The sequence below is a fragment of the Capricornis sumatraensis genome, chromosome 3 (genome assembly GCF_032405125.1).
Source record: "Capricornis sumatraensis isolate serow.1 chromosome 3, serow.2, whole genome shotgun sequence".
In the NCBI taxonomy this organism is placed as follows: Eukaryota; Metazoa; Chordata; class Mammalia; order Artiodactyla; family Bovidae; genus Capricornis; species Capricornis sumatraensis.
This window is the reverse complement of record NC_091071.1, coordinates 169,600,184-169,621,732: the sequence shown is the minus strand read 5'-3', so window position 1 is coordinate 169,621,732 and position 21,549 is coordinate 169,600,184. Positions and strand designations below refer to the sequence as shown.

The 21,549-nt window shown below is 43.5% G+C and overlaps 1 pseudogene; it reads right to left on the bottom strand.

Annotated features, from left to right (window-relative positions):
* LOC138076371 (heterogeneous nuclear ribonucleoprotein A1-like) overlaps window positions 1–21,549 on the bottom strand; it is a 56,693-nt pseudogene that overhangs the window by 13,277 nt on the left and 21,867 nt on the right.

Here is a 21,549-nt window from a genome sequence, read left to right as displayed (position 1 = left end):
TAATAAACCCTAAAGTCCTGATCTTTATCAGGAAACTTGAGAAGATGAGAAGCTATTAATCCAAGTGCATTAGAGGATGCCAAGCACTGGATTATCCATCTTCCTTTGTTTAGAAAGATAAGGAAGAAGGCTAATGAATTTTTACATAGGGGTTACCATAAAATTTAACAGAGCCATATGACTTCTGAATCATGTAATTATAAAAATAGACTGTCTACATCTTTAAATTAAAAAGACAAACAGCTTTTGTGTAATATTGGAATGTTTATTTTAATAATTTCAGTAAGTGCTTATAGTCCTGAAGCTAATAAATCTTATTATAGAAAACTATTAAAAATCTTATTAAAAACTGTTTGTTGTAGAAAACAAGTGATTATTAATCTAAGCTGTAAATTATGTTTGTTATAGAAGGTTTAATTTTATTTCCAGTTTGGTGATAAACTAACCACCTGACTATGACCCCACTAATCTAGATCTAAATTAACTTGACCAGTATAAAAGTTTAGGGAAATTCTCTTAAATTTGATAATGCATCTAAAAATATTCCTTCTTGTGAAAAAGTTATAAAAAGTTATCTTATTAAAAAATTAAATATAAAATTCCAACAGATTAAGTTTGAAAAGCAATACAAAGAATGAAATTAGGATACATGGAGGAACTTTGAAAGGATTATGTCAAGTAATAAGCCAAACACAAAAGGACAAATAATGTGTGATTCCACTTGGTGAGGCACCTAGAATTGGCAAATTCATAGAGACAGAAAGCAGAATAGAAGTTACCAAGGTTACCAGGAGCTGCGGGAAAGGAGAGTGGAGAGCCTTTATTGGTACAGAGTTTCTGTTTGGGATGATGAAAAAGTTCTGGAAATAGTTGTGATGGTGTACAACCTTGCCAATATAGTTAATGCCACTGAACTGTACACTGAAACACAGTTAAAATGACAACTTTTATGTTACGTATATTTTACCACAATAAAAAAATACTATACAAAAAAAAAAAAAGCAATTCAGAGGAAACAATGCAAAATTTTCTGTAACACAACTAGCCTGGATTAAAATGTCAATGACATGAAAAAAAAACAAAAATGTAGAGGAATTGCTCTAAATTAAAAGAGAATAAAAAGATCCTAAAACCAGAGTGACATTTGATTCAATCTTGATCTGAAAAAAAATCTATAAAATGCATTCTTGTATCAACTGAGGGAATTTGAACATGAATTTGCATTGAAATGATGTTATGGAATATTTATCAACTTTCTTAGGTGTGGTAATGAGACAGAGCAGGACCCTATGGTCTTTGCCCCTTACGTCCTCTGCCTGTCTTTTGTCAGTGGAAAAACTTTAGCCAAAGAATAAGTTTAATCAGAAAAGTGAGGAATTGCAGAAACAAAGGAAAACAGTCAAAGGAGACCAAATAATATGAATACTAATGTACTCGTTAGGCATAGTCAAGGACCTTTAGCTCCTTCTCAAGGGTTATGGATGATATTCTGAGCCATATCCAGTGAGCTGTCTTATAGACAGAAACCCCCACCAGGTGGAAGAAGCTAACTACATGATGAGCAGACTGTAGTCATGATATAAGCTGCCACAGTTCCAAGAATTGGCCTCAAGGAAATGAGAACAAACAATCATGGAATTGAAGTTTAATGGTACTTAAAACAATCAAGATGATGCTGGTCAGACCACCGATGACCAATCTCAAGATGACTGTCAGAGCTGACCGTACTGTTTCTACATGGAGACCCTCCCTCCATCTGTAAAAGCTCTTGCCCTCTGATTAGGTGTGTGGTGGGGGGAGCTGGCCTTTGGACAGGCATCCACCCCCCACCCCCACCCCTCTCCCAGGGTTACCAGCATTCAAAATAAAGCAAACTTTCCTTTCCACCAACCTGCCCTCTATAGTGGCTGTTTTGAGCGGTGAGCAGCAGGACCCCACTTTTGGTTACAGTAATAGTATTGCATTTATGTATACCAGTGTTTTTGTCCTCGGGAGATACAGGAAATATTTAAAGCCTAAAGGGCCACAATGTCTGAGGCTTTCAAATAGTTCACAAAATTTTAAAAATGCAGGGAGAAATGTAAGCAAATGTAGCAAAATGGAAGCAGGTGTTGAATTTAAAGTGTAGATAAGTGCTCGTTGTTTTATTCTTTCAACTATCCTGCCTATTTGCAAATATTTGAAAAATCCAGAATCTTGATATTTCATCACAGGGAGAATGGCCTTTATAGGGAACACCTGCTGTTTGCGCTCACCCAGCATCCAAACCCGTCTTCCTGTAATAGTACCTGCATTTGCTTTTGGGGCATTACCCTCCCCTATACTCACTTATTCTAAATTTCAGTCTGTTAATAAGGATCCTCTCCCTCCCAGAACAAGGGCATAGGTGCACAAGCCAAGTCAATCCAACGCTCCCTTGTGAGAATTTCACCTTGGATAGATTAACACAAGGCACATCTGATAGCACCTGGAGGTACTGCTCATCACTTCCTACTTCCCAACTCCCTAGAGCTAGCCTGTGTGCTTTTTCTGAGGCTTGACATTTAACTTTTGCCTCAGTGAGCTATTCCATTTTTTCAAATAAAATATTGTTATTGTTGTTGTTATCATGAAAATCAGAATTGGTCACTGTTTTTGACCAGTGAACCATTTTAACATTGATCCAATGTTTTGTCTACAAAATAAGAAAGAAAAAAATCTCAGAAAAACAGCACAGAGAAAATTCCTAGCATGAAAAAGCTTCTGCTTTTATATGATGGTTAGATCTTCCAGGCCAGAGACAAGTTGCAATTATGAAATGAAATGAGCTGTGAATCATAAAAACAAGTTAAAAAATTCAGTAAGCAATGGGAGTGAAAACAAGCTGAAAGCAGAAAAATGATGATTCAAGCAGCCAAGGATGGAATCTCGGGATAATATGGCTGCCATTTACCAACCACCCACAGCCCCAGGCACTGGGTTAGTTTTTCGTATCCATCACCTCACTGGATTCTCCCAACGGCAAAATCATTATATGTTATTTAACTATATATACTCTGATCATCCTCACTTTACAGAAACCTGGGGCTCAAGATTGTTAAATCTCTAAGTTGAAGACTCAGGAAGAGGAGCAGGATCCAAACTCAGACATGTGACTACAGCTCAGGGGCAGTAACACCAGGAGAGCAAGTGAGCTCCAGCTTCCTGGTTCAGATCTGCATCCTACAGGCCTAAGCCCCTCCCCTCCAAGTTCCTGAGCCAATCCAGAGAGCAGTCAACGGATACTGAAAGACTGCACTCCTCCCTGCCCACTCTGGACCAAGGAGCTTCCTCTGCTGACGTCTTCCACAGCACTCAATTCCTGGCTCTTAAGGGTCTCCTGAGTCACCTCTGCTACCCACATGAACTGGGTGCCACACCCTCCCAAGTTATGGCACCTACTAACCCCTGCTTTAGGACGTTAACTTCATCCACAGAAAATAGGTTCCTCCTGCTCCCATTTGCCTTTACCTTGTAAAGCTGAATGGATAAAAGCAATGGCTTTGGAGCCAGATATACCACTGTTCAAGTCCCTGCATCACAGCTGTCTGCTGCTGTTGCTGCTAAGTCGCTTCAGTCGTGTCCTGGGAATCTCCAGGCAAGAACACTGGAGTGGGTTGCCATTTCCTTCTCCAGTGCATGAAAGTGAAAAGTGAAACTGAAGTCTCTCAGTGGTGTCCGACTCTTAGCGACCCCATGGACTACAGCCTACCAGGCTCCTCCGCCCAAGGGATTTTCCAGGCAAGAGGACTGGAGTGGGGTGCCATTGCCTTCGTCACAGCTGCCTGCTGCTGCTGCTGCTAAGGCACTTCAGTCGTGTCTGACTCTGTGCGACCCCATAGATGGCAACCCACTAGGCTCCTCTGTCCCTGGTATTCTCCAGGCAAGAATACTGGAGTGGGTTGCCATTTCCTACTCCAATGCATGAAAGTGAAAAGTGAAAGTGAAGTCGCTCAGTGGTGCCTGACTCTTAGCGACCCCATGGACTGAAGCCTACCAGGCTTCTCCATCCATGGGATTTTCCAGGCAAGAGTACTGGAGTGGGGTGCCATTGCCTTCTCCTATGTTTAACCATTAGGGAATGGTATTTGCTATTCAGGTGCTTGGGATGCAGAGGACATGAATCTGGGGTGCATTTCATGTGAGTCTACAACCTTATTTATTATTGGATATCTAGGGTAATTTTCCAAAGGAGTTATTAACACAATGTATGATGATATGGATAGGAGACAGAAAATAAAGGGAGAAAGAACAAAAAATAAGACGAAAAGAACAATGGACTAGAGAGGTAAAGCATGGCTGAAATTCAAAATTAGATAGACACGTATCTGTTCTGCAAAGTCATACCTTTAACTCAGCTGTTCATTCCATCCTGATGAAGTCACCCTTAAACAGCAGGTACTTGGTACAGCTGCTCTGAAATAGTGTTGTCTCTAATTTTTGGCCTACAGTTAGCACTCTAAACAAATCTCAGTACATCCTGGAATTGGGCAAAGTTGGTCTGGATGTTTTTTTTTCCCTACCTTGTCCCCCTTTCCTACCCAATTGGCCCTATGAATCTGAAGAATCCGAGGCAAGAAAAGGTCTTTTGTAAAATTTAAAACAGAAGCGCACTCACGTGGAACACATCCACAGTCTGCCGCTGGAAGTTCCGAGATCTCAGTTCCTGCATTCGTTTGTTGTTTTCTTCATATTTTTCTTCCATAAGCTTTCTGCATAAAGTGAACATAGGCAAAGACCTGCAATTTGCCAAGACGACATCTGTTTCATAAGTAAATGTGATCCCCATTTCAACAGGCAGACCAGTGTGTTGGGCAGCCAGCCTGCGGTCTCTCTCTCAATGGATGAGCGTGGCACAGCCTCAGTGGGTTCTCCTTTAAAGCATGCAGCATGCCAGCTCCTACCTGTGTGTAAATTTCTTCATCTTCAGGCTTCTAATCTAAAGTTAGGGATGATAACCCTACCTTTAAAGTAGAGTTGTTGTGAGGATAAGATGCACTAACCTATAAAAAGCAATGCACTTTGTAAGCACTTTATAAACAATAATTGTTATTTTCTTACTTTCACTGTTATCCCCACATTGTAATCTGTCCAGCCCTTCAACTCTGATTTTTTGGGGCCGAAATCTCTTGTCTTCCTTTGTCAATTGTTTTTCCTCTCTCTGGAATTGAATACAAACCCGGGTTTGTCCCAGTTCACTGGTGGGTGTTCTTCAGGAACAAGAATTTAGCCTGCCTGACATTTTGATTTATAAAACTTATTTCCAGGTAGAGTTTGTGCTTCCCTGGTGGCTCAGATGATAAAGAATTTGCTTGCAACACAGGAGACCCGCATTCAATTCCTGGGTGAGGAAGATCCCCTGGAGAAAAGAATGGATACCTACTCCAGTATGCTTGCCTGGAGAATTTCATGGACAGAGAAGCCTGATGGGCTACAGTCCGTGGGGTCAGAAAGAGTCAGATATGACTGAGCAACTAACACGCACAGGTAGAGTTTTGTTGCAATGTCCAGCAGTTTTTATCTAAAACTTGAATGTAGGTGATTATGCCCCTAAGAGAACTAGCAAAGGATGGAGGGGTCATGAGGTGAGGCTGGAGCCTAGGCCTCAAGTCAGCGGGGCCTGACCCTGCACTTGCTGGCCATGAGGTGTTGCCCATGCAGTATATGGAATCTTCCCGGACTAGGGATCGAACTTGTGTCTCCATAGCAGGCAAATTCTCAACCACTGGACCACAGGGAAGGCCCCATCACCATCTTAAAATACTGCCATGAGGATCCTAACAGAGAGGTCCCACTGCTAAGAAAATAGCAAGGCTCCCCCTCTCCTCTGGCATCTTCTACCTCTTCCTTACACCTTTTGTTTCTCTGAAACTCAGTCATTCTGCAGTTGGGGGTGGGGCAACACAGGAAAGAGAGGTGGTCCCGGGACTCAGCCAGCCCCAAAGTGGCCCTGCTTAGATGCCATCTGGTCAGGAACTAGACTTGCTGCTTAGAAAAACACATCCGTTCTGGGCACCACTACCTAAGGGAAAAGTCTGAGAGACTTAAAAGACAGCAGTAAAGATGATTAAAGAGTTAGAGCAAAGGGCCTGTGAGGAAAGACTAGAGAACCTGGATTAAGGCAGGGGGCAGGAGGGGAAGGCAGGGCTGCTGAAAAACAGTTTCCAAAGAGATGAAGCCAAACAAACAAACAAAAAAACATATAGTGGAAGATTGATGGTATAGATAGGGAGGGATGAATCTGGGAGAGGGCAATGGATGGGTCTTGGCAGGTCTGCTGCTGCTGCTAAGTCACTTCAGTCATGTCCGACTCTGTGTGACCCCATAGATGGCAGCCCACCAGGTTCCCCCGTCCCTGGAATTCTCCAGGCAAGAACACTGGAGTGGGTCGCCATTTCCTTCTCCAATGCATGAAAGTGAAAAGCGAAGTGAAGTTGCTCAGTCGTGTCTGACTCTTCACGACCCCATGAACTGCAGCCTATCAGGTTCCTCCATCCATGGAATTTTCCAGGCAAGAGTACCGAGGCAGTAACCTAAAGTTGGGGAATTTCTTTATGAAAAAGGATGCAAGGGACTTCCTTGGTGGTCCAAAGGTTAACATTCTGCCTTCCAGTGCAGGGGGTGTGGTTTCAATCCCTGGTCGGGGAACTAAGATCCCACATGCCACATGATACAGCCAAAAAAATAAATAAATATAAAGTTAAATTTAAAAGAATGCTAAATTATTCCCACAAAACTAGTAGGGCTCTTTCTGGACTTCAGGTGAGGGGCCCTGAAGCTCTATTGATTTCACTTCTATCAAGTAAATTTACCTGTAGTCGATGGTGAGACAGGCAAGCTATTAACAGATTTGGGAAATGGTCCCAAAGCATGATTGTTCTGCAAACTCTGCCTGGCAACGCCTTCTTCCCCTAATGCCTTTTCAGCCTGCAAAACACAACATCAGCGTGCTCTCTCCTCAGACATCTCACCAGATACAGCTTTCCCCTGCCACAGTGGTTCCGGGCCTCACCTCGCCTGTCACCTGTCACGCGTGCACTGTGCTTATATGGACCGCTCCACCTGTGCATTAGTTGTCTAACGCTGTATAATACATTTCTCCAAATATAGTGGCTTAAAACCATACTCATTATCCCACTGTAGATCAAGCATCCGGGCATGGTTTCGTCTTGTCTCAGCTGGAAGAGATCAGCTTCCCAGCTCACACGATTGTTGGCAGGATTCAGTTCCTCACAGGCTGTTGGACTTAGGCCTCAGTTCCTGAAGAGCTGCTGGCCAGAGGCCTCCCTCAGTTCCTTGCCATGTAGACCTCTCCAGCCAGCAAGCATGGCAGCTGGCTTCATCAGAGCAAGCAGATTAGAGGGCAAAGGACAGAGAGGCAGCAAAGCAGAAGTCCTTTGTAACCAAATCTCAGAGGTGACATCCCGTCACTTTGGTCATATTCCACTCATTAGAAGCAACTGACTAGGTCCAGCTCATACTCATAAGTAGGGAGTCACACAAGGTCATAAGTAGCAGGAGGTGGGGATCATTTGGAAGCCTGTCAGAAGCTGCCGACTCCAAATACCACTCCTACTCCTTCCTGTCATGGCCTGTTGTCCTGCCTGTCTCTGCCAGACCCTTATGAGTGCCTTGAAGATGGGGAGCACAGTTTATTCATATCTTAGTACTCCTCAGTGACTAGCCCAGGCCTCTTAAACTTGTTAAGTGAATGGATAATGAATAAATGAATGACTGGCTACTCGCTGTAGCAGAAATGGAACCAAAGGCAAGGGTATTACATTTCTTAAGAGAGAGTGCTATTTATTGCCCTTTCACCCTATCACTTCATTTCTAGAAAATTAAGGAAATAATCAGAAAAATAATAACGAGGATATATTCAGAAGTTTGTAAGTTAGTTGCAAGAATATTCTATAGAATTGTTTATAATAGCAAACCTCCCCTTCAAAAACAAAAACAGCTAACCTGTAAACTACCTGAATGTCTGGTGATTATTAAAGATTGATTAAGCGCATTATGCTATGGTTCTGCAGTGGATAATCTGTCATAAAAGTGAAAAATATGGAACGATAGTAAGTGACAGGAAAAGATGCTTGCAATGTTGAACATTATTTTCAGTTTCAGTTCAGTTCAGTCGCTCAGTTGTGTCTGACTCTGCAACCCCATGGACTTCAGCACACCAGGTCTCCCTATCCATCACCATCTCCCGGAGTTTACTCAAACCCATGCCCATTGAGTCAGTGATGCCATCCAACCATCTCATCCTCTGTCATCCCCTTCTCCTCCCACCTTCAATCTTTCCCAGCATCAGTGTCTTTTCGAATGAGTCAGCTCTTCACATGAGTTGGCCAAATTATTGGAGTTTCAGTTTCAACATCAGTCCTTCCAATGAATATTCAGGACTGATTTCCCTCAGGATGGACTGGTTGGATCTCCTTGCAGTCCAAGGGACTCTCAAGAGTCTTCTCCAGCACCACAGTTCAAAAGCATCAATTATTTTAATACCGTACAATATTGCACAGTATTTTTTGTACATCTACAGATTACAGAATAGTGTATGTAGTTCACATTTTTACAAAGTGAATATACATATAGAAAAAGTCTGGAAGGATTTAATCAGTTTTGAATGGCCATGAGGTTCAGATAGACTGATTTTTTTAAAACTTATTGGAGTGTAGTTGATTTACAAGGCTGTGTTAGTTTCAGGTGTACAATAAAGTGAATCCATTATACATATACACATAGCCACTCTTTTTAGATTCTTTTCCCATATAGTCATTACAGAGTATTGAGTAGAGTTCCCTGTGCTATACAGTAGGTTCTTACTAATTATCTATTTTATATACAGTAGTGTGTATATGTCAATCCCAATCTCCCAGTTTATTCCTTCCCTCCATTTCTCTCCTGGTAATTATATGTTTGTTTTCTACATCTGTGACTCTGTTTCTGTTTTATAAGTTTGTAAGTTCTTTTTTGTTAGGTTCCACATACAAGTGATATCACATATTTGTCTGTCTGACTTACTTCACTCAGTATGACAATCTCTGGGTCCGTCCATGTTGCTACAAATGGCATTATTTAATTTTTATGGCTGAGTAATATTCCATTGTATACATGGACAATTTACCCATTCCTCTGTTGATGGACATTCAGTTCAGTTCAGTCGCTCAGTCGTGTCCGACTCTTTGCGACCCCATGAATTGCAGCACGCCAGGCCTCCCTGTCCATCACCAACTCCTGGAGTTCACTCAGATTCACGTCCATCGAGTCAGTGATGCCATCCAGCCATCTCATCCTCTGTCATCCCCTTTTCCTCCTGCCCTCAGTCCCTCCCAGCATCAGAGTCTTTCGCTGCAGTGTGCATTGGGGTGCATGTATCTTGTCAAATTATGGTTTTCTCTGGATATAAGCCCAGGAATAGGATTGCTGGATCACATGGTAGCCCTATTTTAAGTTTTTTAAGGAACCTCCATACTGTTCTCCATAATGGTTGTACTAATTTACATTCAACAGTGTAGGAGGATTCCTTTTTCTCCATACCCTCTCTAGTATTTATTGCTTGTAGATTTTTTTTTTTGTTTTTTGATGATGGCCATTCTGACCTCATTATAGTTTTAATTTGTGAAGCCACTCAGTCATGTCTGACTCTTTGTGACCCCCATAGACTGGGGCCTGCCAGGCTTCTCCATCCATGGAATTTTCCAGACAAGAATACTGGAGTGGGTTGCCATTTCCTTCTCCAGGGGATCTTCCTAACCCAGGAATCGAACCCAGGTCTCCTGCATTGTGGGCGGATTCCTTACTGTATGAGGCACCAGGGAAGTTCATTTGATTTGCATTCCTCTAAAAATTGGGCATATTTCCATGTGGTTTTTGGCCATTCGTATATCTCCTTAGGAGAAACGTCTTTTTAGATCTTCCACCCATTTTTGATTGGGGAGCTTGGTTTTTTGACATTGAGCTATGAGAGTAGTTTCTGTATTTTGGAGATTAATCCCTGGTCAGTTGCTTCATTTGCAAATATTTTTTTCCCATTCTGTGGATTGTCTTTTCATTTTGGTTATGGTTTCTTTTGCTATGTAAAACCTTTTATGTTTAACTGGGTCACACTTCTTTATTTTGTTTTTATTTTCATTACTCTAGGAAGTGGATCAAAAAAGATGTGAAAAGAATATTTTAAATTGCTTAAACAAGCAGGTATGTGTTTCTGGGATTTTTGTTTGCTTGTTTTCACATAACAAGATGCTAAGGCAAGCTCTGGCCGTGGTTCTCTCTGGCTCAGTAATTTTGTCCTTCCCCTCACCCTTGCTACCCCACAGTCATAGATGATTGCCCCAGCTCCAGGCATCACATGCACTATCAAGGAAGGAAGAACATCTAAGGGGAAGCTCCAGTCATGGCTAACTCTCTACTAGAAAAGCAAGAGCTTTCCCAGAAGTCCCCCAGTATACTTCTCTAACTCTCTCATTGGCTGAGTTACACGGACACTCACAGCTACGAGGGAGGCTGTGAAGCAGAAATTGCATGATTGGCTTTGAAAATCATGATGTATGCCCTAGTTACACAACTACCCAGGCAAACTTGGAGGTCTATTTGCAAAGAAGGGATCAGGGACATCGAGTAGGCAACTAGCTCTTGCCCCCTCTAAACAAGACATGGTGCGGCCCACTTCGTCACAGTCACTGTCACCCTGCTCCTTCCAGTCTTACACGTGGATTGCTCTCTCAGTAATCATCTGCTAGTCCATGAGGACATCTGAGCATTCAACACATGAATATAAAACTTGGGGTTAGAAAAGGTGAGAAAATTGCCAGTTGTCCTTCATTATCCATAATTTCCTTCTTTCTTCTGGTAACAAAGCAATCGTCACCCCAAGAACTAGCAGGGAATATGGTTGCCCAGCTCGAGAGCATATTTCCCAGCCTCCCTTGCAGCTCGATGGGTGTGGCCGTGCAAGTGTTCACCATTGCAAAGTGACTAGAATGATCTGAGTATCACTTCATCTACATCGTGTCCTAAAAGGAAATTGTTAGCCACCTACTTCCTCTTTGCCCCCTTTCCCACAGGCTGGGAATGTAGATGTAGCAAGAGAGAGCTTGTTTCAGCAATGTCCTAGGAAAAATATATATAACAAACAAACAAAGAAAAACAGAAATAACAGTGTCCTAGGAAAAGGCAGATCAACAGGATAGAGGGAACTGGTGTCTTTCAGTGACATCTAGGGCAGAGCCACTTACCTCTGAATTCACTCTGATCCACTCAGAGGCTTAAAGAGATAAAAGAGCAACAACTATTAAATAAGATATATAATTTTAAAGTATTCTGTATTTGTAATCTCTTTATTAAAACAGCTATTCTGTTCCTCAACTAATATAGAAAACAAACTGCATGATACTAATGGTTGTCATTAATAGTTAGAAAGGGAGTTAGGAGCGAAAATGAAAGAAGAGAGGGGTCAAATAAGTGCAGGAATGGGAGAAGAGGTTTTTATAAACAGTTCTTGGAAAATACAAAAGCCTGTGTTATTGGGGAAGGCAACTGAACTATAACAGGCAGGGCATTGATAGAGTTTGGTCAGAAGCCCTGCTGGGCTCTGTTTTGGCCTAGAATTGGGCCTGCAGCTAAACAGAAATACCAAAATGAAACTGAACAATGCAACCTTGTATATGACGCAAAGATCCATGGTTGAAGAAGGGTCTGTGCTGCTATGAATCAGGTGAGATGGCCAGCAGTCAGAGTCTTTAAGTTCCAAGCAGGCAACCTGGACAGAAGGCAACTCTGGCTCTCTTAAACACAGCAAAACCAAAAAGAAACTTATTAGGACACCGAGGATATCAAAGCATCCACGGAAGATCTTACAGCCAAGTTCTAGGAAACGACAAGATCCAAGTCAACTCTGGGAATCCCACTAGCAGAAATCTCTCATCTCTTCTAGGTCAGAATCACCAGGAGGACTTGTTAAAACACAGATTGCTGGGGCCTCCACCCAGAATTTCTGATTCAGAAGATGCGGGGTGGGGTGCGGGAATTTGTATTTCTGACAAGTTCCCAGATGCTGATGCTGGTGTTCCAGGGACCACATATAAGAACTACTTCTCCAGGTAAATACATCAAATGATTCAGCACCAACTACCTTCCATCCCCAAGTGTTTCCTCTCAAGGTGGCAAAGTCCTAAGAAAGTCTAGCTGACTCAGAGTTGAGTCACTCCTGCGGTCAGAGAGGTAGTCCTATGATTGGCAGCCCTGTGAGTGTCACATAGGGTGGGGGTGGGAGGGAAGTTCCCCAAAGGAAAGAGCAATGGACAGACAAAAATAGACGTCCTCAATGTGGTAACTGGCCAAGCTGAGTGCACCGCTCTCTCCCTCTGCCCCAAGATCTGCTATAACAACTTCTCTCAGCACAGAAAGTTCCAGAAGAGAATTTTTAAATTATTTATTTATTTGACTGTGTCAGGTCTTAGTTGCAGTGTGCAGGCTCAGTAGTTGTGACGCACGAGCTTAATTGCCCCACAGCTTGTGGGATTAGTTTCCCCAAACAGGAATCAAACTCGTGTCCCCTGCATTGGAAGGCAGATTCTTAACCACTGGACTGCCAGGGAAGTCCCAGAAGACAGAATTTTTTTAAAAGACGGAAGGAGAATGTAGACTCTTGACCTGTTATCTTTATTCAAGCCTCATTCTATTTTCTAGCCCAAGAGAGGAGACTCCTGCCCCCTAGAGGCCAGCAATATATTCCACAGATGCCTTGGTGACTTACACAAGCCCCACGGAGGCAGTGGCCTTTGCACTGGGGACTATTTTGCCCAGGACAACCTGTCATCATGCATGCTGTGGCTTTTCTCAGCCGCAGAGAGACTGACATCAATAGATAGTGATAGTGTAGTGACAGTGAAAGTCGCTCAGTCGTGTCTGACTCTTTGCGACCCCGTGGACTACACAGTCCGTGGAATTCTCCAGGCCAAAATCCCTGAGTGGGAAGCCTTTCCCTTCTCCAGGGGATCTTCTTGACCCAGGAATCAAACTGGGGTCTCCTGCATTGCAGGTGGATTCTTTACCAACTGAGCTATCAGAGAAACCCAAAACAGATAGTTTGTAAGATATTTTATATCTTTTTTGAAGTATATTTTATATGCTTTCACAGTGAACATTTTCCTTCAGAAAAACTATGGCGAAAAAAAAAAAAAGGTAACCTAAGTACCCAAGCATATAGTTGTGTAACTCTGTATTGTTATCTATCAAATTTTGTTTAAATTAGGTACAACCACCTGAGCTTATAAGCCAATATGATGATTTAACATAGCAACATGGAGTGTGTTAAAAACATGCTCATATTTACATAACAGTCAATGTAATATGCCATATTAACAGGATAAAGGACAAAAACATATGATTATCTCAACAGATGCATAAAAAATTTGACAAAATTCAACATTTAACAAAATCCAACACTTGACAAAATCCAACACTCGACAAACTAGGAATAGAAGGGCTCTTTCTTAGCTTGATGAATGTCATCTACAGTAGCCCCACAGATAGCACAATAGTACTTAATAGTAAAAAATGTAATGTTTTACCTTAAAATCAGTTGTTAAGATTACTGTTTGCCAGGGGCTGGGGGAGGGGGAAATAGGAATTTGCTAGCAGGTACAGGGTTTTTGGGGGGTGATAAAAATGTTCTGAAGTTAGTAACAACGGTTGCCAACCTTTGCATGGATGTACTAAAACCCACAGAATTAGTCATTTCAAAATGGTAAGTTTTGTGATATGTGAATTTTATCTCAAATAAAATTGTTACTAGAAAATATAGAATTTCCCTGGTTGTCCAGTGGTTAGATTCTGCGCACTGCAAGGAACTCAGGTTCAATCCCTGTTCAGAGAACTAAGATCCTGCATGTGTTGTGGCATGGCCTGTGTGTGTGTGTGTGTGTGTGTGTGTGTGTGTGTGTGTGTGTGTGTGTGTGTGTGTGTGTCTGTGTGTGTCTGTGTGTATACATACAAACACGGGGGGACAACTAGTGATCGTGTAGCTGGAAGTGGTGGGAGGGATCCCATAATCCCTGAATAATGCTTGGAACAGAAGAATTATTTATTCTCTTTAACTTTCCTATAACTGGTGGAAAGGGAGCCCAATTGAAGAATTTAATTTTGCTAAAGAAAAACAAAAAAAGAACTCTATAATTGTCAAGTACCCTTTGTTTCCAAGGGCTTTTTTTTTTTTTTTTTTTTTTGCCATGCCAAGGAACTTGTGGAATCTCAGCTCCCCAACCAAGGATTCAACCTAGCTCCGTGGCAGTAAAAGTACCTAGTCTTAACTACTGGACAACCAGGGTTTTCCTTTAAAGAGTGCTTTAATGAGTATTCAGTGGGTCAGTTTCACCCTGAGGCTTAATCTAGAGCAGAGAAGAAAATATTTCAAGTTGTAGAGTAAGAAAAGTTTTGGAATAGACTGCTGGAGACTAGAATAAAGCTAAAGAGAGGCTGGAGGAGATGGGAAACTAGAATGAAGCTAGAGTGAGGCTGACTCCCAAGGAGGGATAGAGCCAGAAAGAAGTTCCTCTTGGCAGTAATGGACCATGACCTTCTAGGACAGTGGTGTCTTATAAATAAATTTAAGTTGGTGTGCTACTGTGCCGAACTTTTCCTTCTGTTTCACTAAAGCCTCAGTGAAACCTGCTAAGTGTTAGGACTACTTGGAGAATTGAAGGAATCACTAATTTGAGAGCCTGTGAGAAAAAATAACACCAAAGAAACAAGAGTAACAGTGAAAAACGGACTATTTCTTGGGCTAGCCTGGGGGTTGTTTTTGTTCAGTTGCTCAGTCATGTCTGACTCTTGTGACCCCACGGACTGCAGTACGCTAGGATTCCCTGTATCACCAACTCTCATTACTCAAACTCATGTCCATTAAGTCGGTGATGCCATCCAACCATCTCATCCTCTGTCAGCCCCTTCTCCTCCTGCCTTCAATCTCTCCCAGCATCAGGGTCTTTTCTAATAAGTCAACTCTTCGCATCAAGAGGCCAAAGTATTGGAGCTTCAGCTTCAGCATCAGTCCTTCCAATGAATATTCAAGGTTGATTTCCTTTAGGATGAACTGGTTGGATCTCCTTGCAGTCCAAGGGGCTCACAAGAGTCTTCTCCAACACCACAGTTCATAACTATCAATTCTTCAGTATTCAGCCTTCTTTATGGTCCAACTCTTACATCCATACATGATTACTGGAAAAACCATAACTTTGACTAGACAGACCTTTGTCGGCAAAGTAATGTCTCTAATTTTTAATATGCTGTCTAGGTTTGTCATAGCTTTTCTTCCAAGGAGCAAGCGTCTTTTAACTTCCTGGCTGCAGTCACCATCTGCAGTGATTTTGGAGCCCAAGAAGATAAAGTCTGTCACCGTTTCCAGTTTCCCCATCTACTTGCCATGAAATAATGGGACCAGATGCCATGATCGCTGGGATTCCAAGTCAAACTAAGGCTTAATAAGCACACTCTGAGAAACCAGAAGGGAAGGGTAAAAGGACCTGAGAATTGTAGAGGGCCTGCTATGTGCTTTCCCGAGGTTGCATAGGTAGGACATGGCAGAGCATGGATTTAAATCCTTGCCTTTTTAGTTCCAAAGTCATTGCACTTAGCACCAGGGGAAGAGAGCAGAGGGGCCAAGACAGAGAAGAGCTATACTACTGAGATAGAGAAAGCTGTCCAGCAGGCATCGTGGCAGAGCATTTGGCCCAACCTGGAGTATGAATCAGGGAAGTCTTTGTGGAGGAGGAAATATTTGAACTGAGGCTTTTAAGACTTTAGGTATCTGTCAGAGGAATAAAGAGAAGCAAGACAAGAGGTTGTCTGGCAAAGCAGGGGAGGTCACAGAGCCCAGAGTTCAGGCTTTGCACAGTCTCCATGGGCTAGGGGCTTTCTTGTCTTGTCTCCTCCCAGCTCTGCTGTCCATGTCATCACACCACAATGAGCCATCGTTTTTCTGACAAACACTGTCATTCACATGGGGGTTTCCAGAAACATTGTCGTAATGGTTGTGACAGTAGTCTGGGTTCTGCCATCTATACACTGTGTGACTATTGGCTCGTCACTTCCCCTCTCAGGGAGAGAGTAACCTTATGCAGAAAGTTACAGTGGGAAAATTGACTCTGGTGAGGGTTGTATAGATCTGTGACTATACTAGAAACCATTGAATTGTACACCTTAAATAGGTGAATGTGAATTATATCTCAATAAAGCTGCTTTTTTTTTTTTCACTGTCATAGGCAGGATGGTGGAGGAAGTTTGGCCTAAGAGTTGTAGGTCTGTTGCAACCAAGGGTTTGTTACTCTATAGCCAGGTGGCTTTATGTACATTTTTAAACTTTATCTCTCTGAACCTCATTTTCCTCATTGTAAGAAGGGAATTATGTCTTTGTATTATTGTTCAGCTGGTGAAGTAACAGGTGCAGTTGGTGGTTGGAAGGCTTAGAATTCTGGTTCCATCACTGACCATCTCTCTGCACCTCCATTTCCTCATCTGTTTAATGGGGATAATAGTACCTTCTTCATAATGTTGTCGGGAAGATCATATGTTTTGATACCTAGAAGTGATACTTATAAAAGAACTATGCCTCGCATGTGGTTCAGTTGTTCATAAAGATTGTAGCTAGTTTATTATATGTATTTCAAATCCCGGATTGTATTAATATTTGGGATCTTCTTGTCAAGGTGTAATTGCCCGCCCAAACCTAGTACTGGACTCCCTGAGGACTGGGGATTCCCCAGTCCTGAGCCCTGCCCTAGAGGTGGAACATAATTTTGAGAGTGGTCTGCCAGCCCATGTTCCTCTTTCCTAAAAGCACCTTTCCAGTAGGAGTGGGCTTCAGCGGTCCCCGGCCATAACTGAAGGGATAGGGTGGATCCCCTCAGCCAAGTTGAACCAACTTCTCTCTTCCAGAAATTTGGACTCTGGGATACAGGTGACACTGAAGCTGAGAGGTGACATAGCTGTCGACTGGATAGTCATCTGTGTCATGTGAATGGGAATGGTGAGAACCCAAGAGATCCATGAAGACTCACAAAGAGCGACAAGAAACCCTGTTGCCTCAGAGGGAGAAGGAGAGAGGGGTTCTGCCTCAAATACTGGTGCCTTTCCATTCAGTCAGTCAACACATTTGTTGAAGGAGAACATGAAGTCGCTCAGTCGTGTCTGACTCTTTGAGACCCCATGGACCGTAGCCTACCAGGCTCCTCCATCCATGGGATTTTCCAGGCAAGAATACTGGAGTGGGTTGCCATTGATTCTCCAGGAGATCTTCCCAACCCGGGAATTGAATCTGGGTCTCCTGCATCGCAGACAGATGCTTTACCGTCTGAGCCACCAGGGAAGCCCGAGACTTTTGTTGAGCCCCTACCATGTACCGCACCCAAGGGATACAGCAGAGGGGCAAATGCCTGCCCTCAGGTATAAAGGGACACCATTGAAAGACTTTGTACAGGGAAACAATGCAATCCTATTACACTTTTAAAAGATCACTCTGGCTGCTGTGTGAGGAATGAGTCGTGGGAGGATGAAGAGAGAATGTCGCAACCATCCAGGCAGGAGCTGATGATGGCTCGGCTAGGGTGGTATGGAAGGAGTGGTGAGCAAGAGTGGGAGTCTGGATCTATTTAGAAGTTTCCAGTTCCTGTTTCTAGTTCCTCATGAGACCTGTCTACTTCCTGCCCCTAAATGTTCACCCAGATTCCCCCCTTTTGACCACCCCCATGATGTTTTTCTTGCTTCAGCCAGTGTATGAGAAGGCTTCTGTTATTTGCAACTGAACTGTTCCTCGCTAAGACACCTTGGCTCTTCATACTGGTCTAATTCACCACTATCTAGAACATGACCAGTTACATTTTCCCTGTGTTAAGGAAAGTGTTTTCCCTTGTGAGTAATATACATAGAAATTAATTAACAACCTCCTGAGGGAAATTTTTCTTCCAGAGAACTTTCAAAGGAAGCAGAGATTTATTTTTTCTGATGTGAGAAAAATGCTTATACCATAGGCCACCCCAAGTTATGTGCACAACATCAGATAAGGGCACACTATAATAGTAACAGTTGCTAAAGTGTAGAGCTGATTCTATTCCAGGCCTTGTCCTAAAAGCTTTGTATGTATTAACTCCTTTAAACTTCAGGGCAAGCTATAAAGCAAGCTGTCACTTTTCTCATTTTACAAATCATAGTTTGCTCCCATTTTACAGAGGCACAGAGGTTCAGTAAGTGTCTGAGATCACAAAACTAGTAAATGGTAGATCTGTGAGTCAACCTAAGCATTCAAGTTCCATGCTCTTAGCCAGGGTTTCTCAAGTAGGAGCACTGATGGCATTTTAGGTGGTGTGGAGCCCTGTACCAAGGTCACAGGATGAAAATCTGTGAAACTGATCAAGCCCCATAGCAACTGTTGCCATGAGCCTCAGGATCTAAACCTTCCCCATTCCCTGACCCCGTATTAGGTTAAATACCCACCCTATAGCATCCTAACCAGTTACCTAATGCCACCTTTCCAGTAGGAATTTTCTCTGTCTCGAGGCTATAAAATTTGGTTACTAGCTTGCCAACGGAGAAGGCAATGGCACCCCACTTCAGTACTCTTGCCTGGAAAATCCCATGGATGGAGGAGCCTGGTAGGCTGCAGTCCATGGGGTCCCTGAGGGTTGGCCACGACTGAGCGACTTCACTTTCACTTTTCACTTTCATGCATTGGAGGAGGAAATGGCAACCCACTCCAGTGTTCTTGCCTGGAGAATCCCAGGGACGGGGGAGCCTGGCAGGCTGCCGTCTATGGGGTCGCACAGAGTCGGACATGACTGAAGCGATTTAGCAGCAGCAGCAGCTTGCCAAGGAGGTCGACTCTCCCTTGAGCTGGCCCACTGTTCTAACAGTGTCTCCCACTCTAATAAACTTCATTCTCCTCTCATTCTGCCTCTTGTCTAGAAATTCTTTTCCAACCTGCCCACAAGTCACGACAGGTGGGATGGTTCTTTGTTGTACAGGACTGTCCATCTTACTCTTGTAGTTAGTTTACTGTCCCTGGCCCTGTATACATGAATTCAGCTTAACCCTATTGACACCACTATGAGTTAAGTGCTGTTATTCTCATCCCCATGTTGCGGAAAGGAAAACTGAGACCCAGGGAGGTTCCTAGCTTCCCCTGAGTTACCCAGATCATAACAAGGGGACTTTGAACCCAAGTAGTCTGTCTCCAGGTCCTGGGGTTTTTAACCGTCTTTCTATTCTGCCTCCCTAAGAGTTAAGAGACTAGACTAGGCTTGGGGTGCCCAGCCAGATAGTACCTTCAAGCAGAGTCCAGCAGACCCTTTTAGAATGGGCTCAGCAGCTCTAAGGAGCCACTTCCAACTGGCAAGGCAAAGACGGGCAGGAAGCAGTGAACTTTCCTCATGGAGTACTGGCCAGCAGGTAAGGTGGAAAGCCTTATGTGATTAGAAAAAAATCTAGCCTGTACAGGACACAGCCCAAGAACTGGGAATAATCAAAGTAGGAATCAGAGATCCAGAGGGAAGCTGAAGTAATGTCAGGAATGCCGGACTGCTGGGTGAGCGCCTTGTCTCCCTCCACTTGCTTCTTCTTCAGTTCCTCCTCCAGCAGGAGGTCCTTCCATTAAAGCTATAAAGTTGGGACTTCCCTGGTGGTCCAGTGGTTAAGACTCCATGCTTCTACTGCAAGGGGGCATAGGTTGGATCCCTGGTGAGGGAACTAAGATTCACATGCTGTGCGGTGTGTCCAAAGAAGTAAGAAAAACACGGTATAAACTTGCTGGGGCATCCTGGGCCGTTCTTTGCCTATAACTCTGCCCTTTCATACTCCCAGATACACTCACATGTGGCTCATGGCTGGATTAATTAGCACCGTTTTGGATAAAGTCACTGGTGGCTGATACCAAAAGTTAAACCTTCTGGCTCTATAATCCCACTCCAAAATAACTTGACAAAAACCAAAAGTCAGAGGCCTGGAGATACTGGTGGCTGCTGTTCCTGTCCTTATAGCTTTAAGCCAACTACACACCACAGACTGCTGCTGCTGCTGCTGCTGCTAAGTCGCTTCAGTCATGTCCGACTCTGTGCCCACCAGGCTCCCGTCCCTGGGATTCTCCAGGCAAGAATACTGGAGTGGGTTGCCATTTCCTTCTCCAGTGCATGAAAGTGAAAAGTGAAAGTGAAGTCGCTCAGTCGTGTTCGACTCTTTGCGACCCAGTGGACTGTAGCCTACCAGGCTCCTCCGTCCATGGGATTTCCTAGGCAAGAGTACTGGAGTGGGGTGCCATCGCCTTCTCTGACACATCACAGACTATGGAGTCCAAAAGCAAAACTGAAAAGCAGGAGTGGGCTATTGCCCAGGACACCATCTCACTTCAAGTTCGATTTTCTCCTCTCTAATTGCAGTTCAGCTCTGGGCTCCTGGCCCTGACCCTGTACTCTGACTTCCATGTTCTGCCCAATTTCAGGCCTTTGAACTTGTGGGGAATTTTGACTCAGACTCTCTGCTCTGGTTCTTCTTATTCCTGCCCACTTTAGGAGGAATACCCCGTCCAAGGTCAGTTCTTTCTGATCTGTCCGTTACTGAGCAATTACTTGTTTGCAAGTATTAATAGAAGGAACCCACTCAAACTAAAAGGGAAGAATTTATTATGAGAACCCAGGGGTCTCCCAGAACCCAAGGTCATAATACAGTCATGTAACAGGATGTTGACATGGGGTTTCTCCTCTCCTGTTTCTACAGAGATGTCAGTGCATGGTTATCCGATCCCAGACTGAACATGAGGCTACCTCCTATGTAGAAGTTACAGCAGAAAAGTATAGAACCGGCTTTCCCATTTTCAGACCTCTCAGCCAGATCAAAGATATTAAAAGGTTGTCAGACTGCAGAAAGGGGAGAAGATTTGATGAAGTGATATCGTTGGAGAGGATGGGCAGAGAAGAGGGTAGCAGAGGATGAGATGGTTAGATAGCATCACTGACTCAATGGACATGAATCTGAGCAAACTCTGGAAGATAGTGGACAGGGGAGCCTGGCATGCTGCAGTCCGTGGGGTCACAAAGAGTTAGACACAATTTAGCAGCTGAACAACAACATCCTTGGAAAGAGTTGTTGACTGTACTGTTTCCTCCATCTGACCAGCCTGGAGTGGAAGGGAGAGAGGTGCAGAGGGACAGCAGGCATTATTTCAAGCCTAGGGAGGCAGTCCTCTGATAACAGGGTGCTACTCCATTCTGTAGCCTGGGGCCTGATTTCTCCTTAAGAGTCCGTGAAGACGAGAGACGGCTCACCAACTACTTGGGCAACACTCATCCAGAACTTGCCATATGCTAGACACTGTCATCTTCCTTTTATTTAGCATCTGTTTATTTGACTGGGCCTCATCTTAGTTGCAGCATGAGGGATCTAGTTCCCTGACCAGGGATCAAACCCAGACCCCTGTATTGGGAGCACAGAGTCTTAGCCACTGGACCACCAGGAAGTCCCGAGACACTGTTTTCTGTGCTTCACATG